This window comes from Rutidosis leptorrhynchoides, chromosome 5, assembly GCF_046630445.1.
Source record: "Rutidosis leptorrhynchoides isolate AG116_Rl617_1_P2 chromosome 5, CSIRO_AGI_Rlap_v1, whole genome shotgun sequence".
Classification (NCBI taxonomy): Eukaryota; Viridiplantae; Streptophyta; class Magnoliopsida; order Asterales; family Asteraceae; genus Rutidosis; species Rutidosis leptorrhynchoides.
Genome location: NC_092337.1, coordinates 265,746,313 through 265,755,640, shown reverse-complemented (window position 1 = coordinate 265,755,640; position 9,328 = coordinate 265,746,313).

Below are 9,328 nucleotides of genomic sequence, written 5' to 3'. Positions count from 1 at the left end.
TAATTGACAAGGATACACCGTGTTGGAATAGAATCTCTTAAGATATGTTTGAACAAGTTAGTTAGGGTTCAAAAAAAAAATGTTCGTTAGGACTATTCACCCTCGTGGCGAATACTAATGTAATGTGAGGAGTTTCTCTATCCATGGAGAAATGTTACAAGGAGTTTCCTTAAACGGAAATGCGAGCGATAAAGATAGGAGTGAAATGAGGACTGAGAATAGGATGAGCTTACATCTCGAGGTTGCCATAACGCGCCTCTAGTTGTCGAAAATTGAAGTCTGGAAGAGAAACAAGATAGTACACGTAATTGTATAGTTCGGGGTTGAATAATAGTTGGCCGATTTTCAGAAACACAAGGACGTTAAGTCAAAGAAGAGTGAAGTATCGTTGGATTGTGTGTTATCTTAAATTCCAGTAATATCAGACAGTAACGGTGAAATAACAGAGGTATGTGTGTGGTACGTGATGACGAGAAAGTTGATCGGATCTACATTTTAGTATTCGAATTCTTCGTGCAAAATAACGAATTTTAGTTACGTTAATTTTGAGTCGAGAGAGTATGCCTTTCGGCGTTCATGTAGAAATATTTCCATGTTTGAGTTCCATCTGTTGCTATACGATTTTAACTAGAAATGTTGGTGTGAAGAATCACGCTCAAGGTTCGAACACGGAGAGGTTTAAAGTTTTCCCTTAGTGAGTTAACGAGTTTAAAAGTCGGGTAACACGAGAAAAGTCAGAAATGAATCTTCGGTGATAACAGGCGAGATCTAAGATTTTACGAATACAAGTCTGAGTTGAGAGAGTTTCATGATTACGTGTGGCTTGATTTCGAGATTGATTGTAATGCCTTGACCATTAACATCATGGTCTAGAAAATTTGACTTCGTTTAACAGAAATTCTCACTCGGAGAATTTGGTATAGAGTTGCTCTTTTCTCAAAGTTCGAGCGTAAGATGATGATGTTGTTCGTTTGCCTTCTTTACTTGAATAAGTTAAGATGTCATCTATAAATATGATAACAGATTTGTCTAGATAAGTTGCATACGTGGTTTAGGAGGTTCATGAATACGGACGGAGTCCTAAATAAATCAAACGGTACTAAGAGGGATTTACAACTAACGTTGCGAGCTCGGAAAATGGCTTAGGAGACATCGTCTCCCTTAACCCCCAATTGATGATAACCAGAACGGAGGTCGATTTGGAATACACGGGATCCACGCAAATAATCATGAGGTAATGGATACGAGGAAGAGAGTATTGGTTTCCAACCGAAAGTTACTTAGTTCACAATAATCTATACATAAATGTAGGGCAACAATTTCTCCTTAATGAATAGGTTTTGAGTTCCTTAGTTCTATAGGTGTCGAGTCCAATTTCTTAACGCATATCCTCCGATAAAATTTATAGGCACACAATATTTTCCGTCGGTCACTTAAATCGTCTAAGTAGTATCTGGGGGAAAGAGGTGGAATATAAAGAGCACGAGTCAAATCCTTGGTTATAAAACGTCTAACGGTACTCGAATCGAATAAGTATGAAATATACGGTTTGTTGTGAAGAAACGTACCCGTGACTAGTCCATCATCGTCTCGGGCATCCTAGGTGTCGATGTTGTAAGTTCAACGGCGTGCGTTGGTTTTTGCTTTATTCTTTGGGCATTCATTCCTAAAATGACCCGATTGGCCACATTTGTAGCAAATACTCGGCTTTGGTGCGTCGGGCCCCTTTTGAGTGACGGGGGCGGTACTTCCACAATACTTGGCAATATGACCACTACCTTGGCACCGATGGCAAATTAGCTTGCCACATTCACCAAAATGATGCTTGTGGCATTTGTTGCAAAAAGGTCGTGTCCCGGCATAACTTTTCTTGCTGACGGGGGTGAGAGGTTCCTTGGCAAAGTTGTTGTTGTAGTTACTCGATTGGGGGGCTTCCCATTTTCTTTTGTTGTCACCCGACTCATCCTCGGCTTTAGGTGCCGGCACTTCAATCTCGTCTACCGTTTCGATCAATTGACGGGCCATATTCAGGGCCTCTTGGTGATTACTGGGTTTGGATGACATTACTCCTTGTTTGATGCTCTTGGGAAGACCATCCATGTAAAGTTCAACCCTTAGAGGTTCGGGGGTCACGAGGTTTGGGCACATCAAGGATAGATCAGAAAATCGTTGATTATATACCTTTAGGTCATTTCCGACCGCTTTTAAAGTTCTTAGTTCGTGTTCGAGCTTACGGGTCTCTTCGCGCGGGAAGTATTCGGTGATCATCTTTTTCTTTAAGTCAGCCCATGAGAGAGTGTGAGCTTCATCGATACCCACCGACAGCACATACGTATTCCACCATGTGAGGGCGATACCGGCAAAAGTGTGGGTGGAATATTTGACTTTGTCTTGGTCCCGACAACCGCTTATGCTAAAAACGGCTTCTGTTTGCTCAAACCATCGGGTGAGCACAACCGGTCCTCCGGTCCCATCGAAGGTGTGAGGTTTGCACCCCATGAAAGTTTTGTAGGAGCAACCCTCGTTTGAATTACCGGCTCCATGGTTGTTGTGGTTGTGGTTGTTATTGATGTCGGAGGAGATACTAGCCATAGCCGCACCTATGGCGGTGGCTATCATGCGTTGAAAAGCTTGTTCGGAAGTTTCATTACGTGGCCCGCGACGGGGAGGCATTGTTCCTTCAAGACACAAGAATATCGTTGATTAGTATTCTCAATAATACTAATCATGATAGGGAATGATGATGTAGAGAAAATTTTCCTTGACTCGCCTTAAATTCTTTATGTCATAATGTCGGAATGTCCATATGAATCTCCGTAATATAATCCCGGAAATTATATTACCCTGATTCTCATGTGCATTTAACATTACCTCATAAAGTCAAGGTGGCGCGTCAACAAAATTTATCAACGTAAGATCAAGATCGAATACGAGTTAGATATGATAGAAGAGTTCGAGTATAGACGCACAAATAGTCAAGTAATTCCTACTTCAGTCTATATGCCGGTTGTAGTCTAGATTCACCTATGTACCCTATGACTCGGGGTGGACACAAATGAACTCTAAATCCCTACAACCAAGGCTCTGATACCACTTGTAGCGACCCCGACAAATCGTCAAGTGACGGCGTCGACTATGTAGGTCCCATTACCTGGTCATAAGTCTTTAAAACAGACGTTTGACCCAAAATATGTCGCATCCATTCAAGTGTAAAGATTGTTTCAAAGTTTACAAAGATAATTGACCACAAGTTAAGTTACAACGTTATAAGTACAAATGAAAACTATGCGACACAGTTTAAATAAGTTCAAAAGATGCTCCAAAGTGCATGTATACTCGACATCCAAGCAAGTATCAAAAGAGTGCGGAAGCATGTATCACTAAGCATTCAAAACCTGAGAAAACATAGAAGAATCTGTCAACGAAAACGTTGGTGAAATCATAGGTTTAGTAAGTATTAAACGTTGTTTTTGAACCACAAGATTTTATATTTCCATAACGTAGATTATCCAAATCATTTGCATTCCAAAAGTGTTGTTATACGCGAGCACTCAATTATCAAAACTTAACCAACGTTACCCCATCACACAGTGCTAGAACCCACACTAAAACACAAAAATATATTTCATCCGCATAACGGTAGCGAACCGTCCGAATGAGGGTTTGTTAAACCCGTATGGCCACACAATATAAGTTCTCGCTTACACCCTGCAAGTGTAACTAATGATAATCGAATTGAGGCATTTTTGTTCTAACTCGCACGTGGAATGTTTGTTTTCACACTTGTGTTCAAAACATAAAAGTAAGTAGTACAAGATGTAACAAAGTATATGTTTTCTCAGCCCACGATTTAAAAGTATAAAAGTTGTTGAAAAGGTGGGACTATGATCTCACCTTGAGCACGAGAGTTAATAAAGTACTTCAACAAGTAAACGCGTGCAAAGACAAAGCTAGTCTTGACCTAAACATATAGGTTATATCAATATCGGTAAGCACAAACGGTCAAAGATGTTCAATTAGTCCTATGGCTCGTTACGACTCGATTATATTAACATGTGGATCAACTAGTCAAGTTTCATGCAAGTTACAAGTAATTAATCATGTTAGAAAGGTTGCATAAGTATTTGGTTAAGTTTGACAAAAAGTCAAACTTGGTCGGGTCAAAGTCAACGGAAAAGTCAACGGGGTCGGGTTGGGTATCCGACAATTTTTCTAAGTTATATAATCATATATGAGCATGTTGACCAAGTTTCATGTTAATCGGAGGTCCGTAGCATAGCAAACATTTTACGTCAAAATATCAAAGCAAACAGCCCATTTTAGTGTATCAGGACGGTGTCCCAAAAATCAGGACGGTGTCCTGATATGAAGAGTGGGACGGCGTCCCAATTGTCAGGACGGCGTCCCAATATGAAGGGTGGGACGGCGTCTAGGAGGTTGGGACGGCGTCCCAAAAGGCTTACAGGTCCTGTTTGCAGAAAACACAAGGCACGAGCCAAACTTCAATCAATCCTAGTTTATGATCCGCAAACAATCAAGACATGTATTTTATATCACCGGAAAGCTCTTTCGACAAGGAACACAACTAGATACATTTCCTAAATCAAATTTATCATTTTAGACAACAAAAATCTCGTCGAAAGTTCGTTAAACGTTCCAAAACAAGGTTTCAAGTTCATCAATTGCAATTCAAGTTTCGGGAATCCAATTTATACATATGATATGCCGTTTTGAAGGTAATGAAACATGTAATACAACTAAACACTTACTAACAACATTTCATGGCATTCAAATCATCAAAAGTTCATTTAAAGTCTATCAACTCTAACGAAAATTCACAAAAATCAATAGTCATGAGTTTGATGTTTCCTTAATCAACCTATACATCAAAACGAAGCTAAAGATACTAGTAACACTTTTAAAACATGTACTTTAACAATCTAACAACATTTGATCATCCAAAATCAAGGATTTAGCAAGCAATTTTCATAATGAACTAGTTACTCCCAAAAACAACAAATCGAGCATACAAATTACATACACGACATCACAATGAGCCATAGACACCAATTAACATACTTTTAAGTCAAGAACACGAATTTAAAGAAATCTAGTGTTTAAGAAATGTTACCCAAGAAGTGGTTAGCATCAAATCGAAGAGGATGATGAGAGGATCAAGAATATGTAGTTTGTTTGGATTGAAGCTCGCTTGAACGGATTTGGATGATGATTTAAGGTTTGAATGTTGGGAGAGTTTGAAAGTATCAAAAAGGAAGAAGGAGGTCAAATGAATGGATGGAGGAGAAAGGTTGACTAGTTGACCTAGTCACTAGTTTGACCCTTTGACGACTTTAGTCCTTCGAGTTCAAATCGGGTGCGGGATATAACCAAACGATTTATTTTAAGTTACACGGGAGTACGGGAGATATTGAGATCCGATAACGAGAATATTTAAAATGTTACATAACAAAGGATACGAATCTAGATACGAAGGGTATTATTTAAAAAGAAAAAGACGGGCGTTAAAATAATTTAACGGAAAAAATGCGGGATGTTACACTTAACAGTAAAAAGTTGGATGATAAAGGATAGTATATTGGCAAAGCTCAGAAAAAAAGAAGCTTTGGAACTGGAAAACGGATTGAGCAAAGTATGAAGGAGGCTGTGGACAAATCAGAAAGGCTGAACCTGTCTTCAAAGAATTCAAATGATTCAGTACTTGCTGAAGTCATTAACAAATACCTTGCTCCTGACTCTAAACCCCTGCGAACAATATCCTTCATCATCCTCTGATATTAGACATTCTAAGATATCATCGTATCTTTCATTATAAATATCATCCATACTTCTGAAGATATTTTTATAATTATTCTTATCTGAAATTAATTACCTCTTCGCGCTATCTGTATTATATCATAAAAGAAACTATTTTAGTTTCTAAATTCTGAAACATTCGAGTTTAAAATAGGAATATTCTTGAAGAAGTGTTGGGAGCTGAAGCATGAGTTAGTATAATATAATGACACTTGATCAACGTGATTATATTACAGTAATTCATGCTGAGTTTCTAAATGAAACATGATGATTCACAGATCATAACGTCATCATGTGCTATGTTACACGACTCTTGTATTCTCTTTGATCTCTAAATATCAAGAAAATATTTCTTGATGACTCGGCCTTTTCCGAGGTATTCTGGTAATTTGACAAGTCAAGATCGTGCCATTACAATTTCCTTCCTAGAACATTAACAATGTTCATTTTGAAATTTATATCTGCGAATTCTGGACCATTACAAGCGGTGCTTAATCGCAAGAAGAAGAAACGAAAGGACAAAGCTCCGAACTAGAAATGGGAGTATAAATCATAGTAAATAGAAGAGAGCATTAACTATGGATGACAATGATTATAGAAGAAGCAAGGACTTTGAAATATAAGGGAAGATATAAAACCCAACAACAACCCAGAAATCACAAATCGTATATATCAATGCATATAGCAATATAAAGACACGGGAGAACTAAAAACACTATAAAACCAAGAGTATAGTAGAAGTAAATAGATTCTTTCGGAGGCAGATGAAAAAGAAGAGCGACAGATATGAAAGTGAGGAGTATATCAAGAATCAGCACTGGATGAAGCATATTGACAAATACTTTAAAATATGAGTTGAGAAGGTGTGAGTTGTAAGAAAACAAATGAGGTGGATTTATAGTGAAATATCCGACGGAGAAATCAAAATGGATTATCGCATTAATTCGAAGAGGATCATAATTTCCTTAATCGCCGAATAATCAAATCCAATATAGATTACAAAGATTTTGTTTTCGGAGATCAATCGTGATGACGTCAAAAGATACGACGAATCACTATTATCTTATTTCATTCGTTTACGATAACTTCACTCACACGCTTCGAGTAATCGAATTATTTTATCCATGCTTCTTGAACATGATAAAACTTTATAATCGTTATAATAACATTCTCATTGTTAGTCATGACGACCTCTATCAAATTTCGGGGACGAAATTTCTTTAACGGGTAGGTACTGTGACGATCCGGAAATTTCCAACCAAATTTAAACTTTAATCTTTATATTATTCCGACACGATAAGCAAAGTTTGTTAAGTTAAATCTCAAGAATTTTAAACTGTGTTCATACATTCATTATAACCTCGACCAAATTCCGACGATTCATGAACCGTTATATATAAATAGATATGTATATGTATATATATATTATAACTTGAGAATATTAATAAAGTATTAAACGTATAATACTTTACACGAACGTATTTGTTTCAATATGATTTTTGACGAAATTAAAAAAAATATATATATTAAATAATTGAATTATCAGAAACATTGAATTATGATTACAAGTCTCTGTTGAGAGGTCCACTATGATTTGAGAAAATCTATTCCTCTTAACGATATTCAGAATAATTTGTAAAGCTATTTATAAATAAAAACATAAAGTGTCATTTACGAAAGTTAGACAAAAGTTAGTGGAGAATTAGTTTCCATAATATTCTATTAATCTATTTTCAAGCGTACAATGACGTTTTTAGTTTAATAAGAACTTTATTATTAAAACGTATATAACTTTTATAAATATCTAGAATCACTTTTGACAACTCATTACTTAACCAGTATAATAAATATAACGATATTTATATTTTATTTCATTAAATATATATAACGATTTAAATTAATATTATATATATTTATACGCGCATTATACATACATAGTTTTTATACTTTTACTATACTTTAACTTTACCTTTACTTTACTTTTACTTTACTTTAACTTTAATAATTCACTTTAATAATTCATACTTTAATAATTCACTTTAATAATTCATACTTTAATAATTCACTTTAATAATTCATACTTTAATAATTCACTTTAATAATTCACTTTAATAATTCATACTTTAATAATTCACTTTAATAATTCATACTTTAATAATTCACTTTAATAATTCAAAAATCTATTATAAATAGAATTCAATAGGTTTCATTATTTCATAGAAACTTGAAAATATATTTCTCTAAAATCTCTCAATCGATTTATATATATATATATATATATATATATATATATATATATTTGCTCTGTATTATTTCAAGATATTATTAGTATACATAAAATATTACGACGGAGTGCTGTCCGAGTGATTTCAAAATAGTTTTTTTGAATGAGTCGAAGCTAAGAAAATTATGGGTTATAGTTATGGAGGTGATGGGTATGGTTCATGGGTATGCTCGTGAGGTCAATCTAGTGTTTATCATCTCCGTTGCGTCTACGTACTTTCCTGCAATATTGAATCTCAATATTGATACGTTCGTGAATCTGAGGCCAACCTTGCACTTGTTAAATGACGTTATATGTATTTTTACTACGAAATACAGTATGGTGAGTTTCATTTGCTCCCTTTTATATATATTTTTGGGACTGAGAATACATGCGCTGTTTTTATAAATGTTTTACGAAATAGGCACAAGTACTAAAACTAATTCTACGTGGGTTTTTAAACCAGAAATATACCCTTAGCTTGGTAACATTAAACTACTTGTCTATGTACAGTAGGCGCGAATCCTAAAGATAGATCTATTGGGCCTGACAAACCCCATCCTGACTATGAGATGCTTTAGTACTTCGAGGTTATTTTAAACATACCTGATCTGGTGTACTTCAGAGGGTAAAACATGAACGTTAAGGCTTGTTACCGGGTGCCTACAACTTATAGAATACTTTTATACACTTGCGAGTGTACATATATTTATAAACGGAAATTTTGTGGTCTGTTAATATATTGAAATGATTGTTATGATAAACCTATGAACTCACCAACCTTTTGGTTGAAACTTTAAAGCATGTTTATTCTCAGGTATTAAAGAAATCTTCCGCTGTGCATTGGCTCATTTTAAGGATATTACTTGGAGTCATTCATGGCATATTTTGAAAGACGTTGCATTCGAGTCATTGAGTTCATCAAGATTATTATTAAGCCAATTATAGTTGGATGTATTATGAAATGGTGTGCATGCTGTCAACTTTCGTTGTAAAGAAAGTTTGTCTTTTAAAAACGAATGCAATGTTTGTAAAATGTATCATATAGAGGTCAAATACCTCGAGATGTAATCAACTATTGTGAATCGTTTATAATGTATATGAACGGGTCCTTTTAGTTGTGGAGGCTTGAAACCCACATGCTCGGTCACCAACAACACGACCATCTATTTCTCTGTATCATTCAGTTCACCATGATTACCACCATCCAACACCCGTCAACAAAAACACCATCACCTTAGCCACTATCTG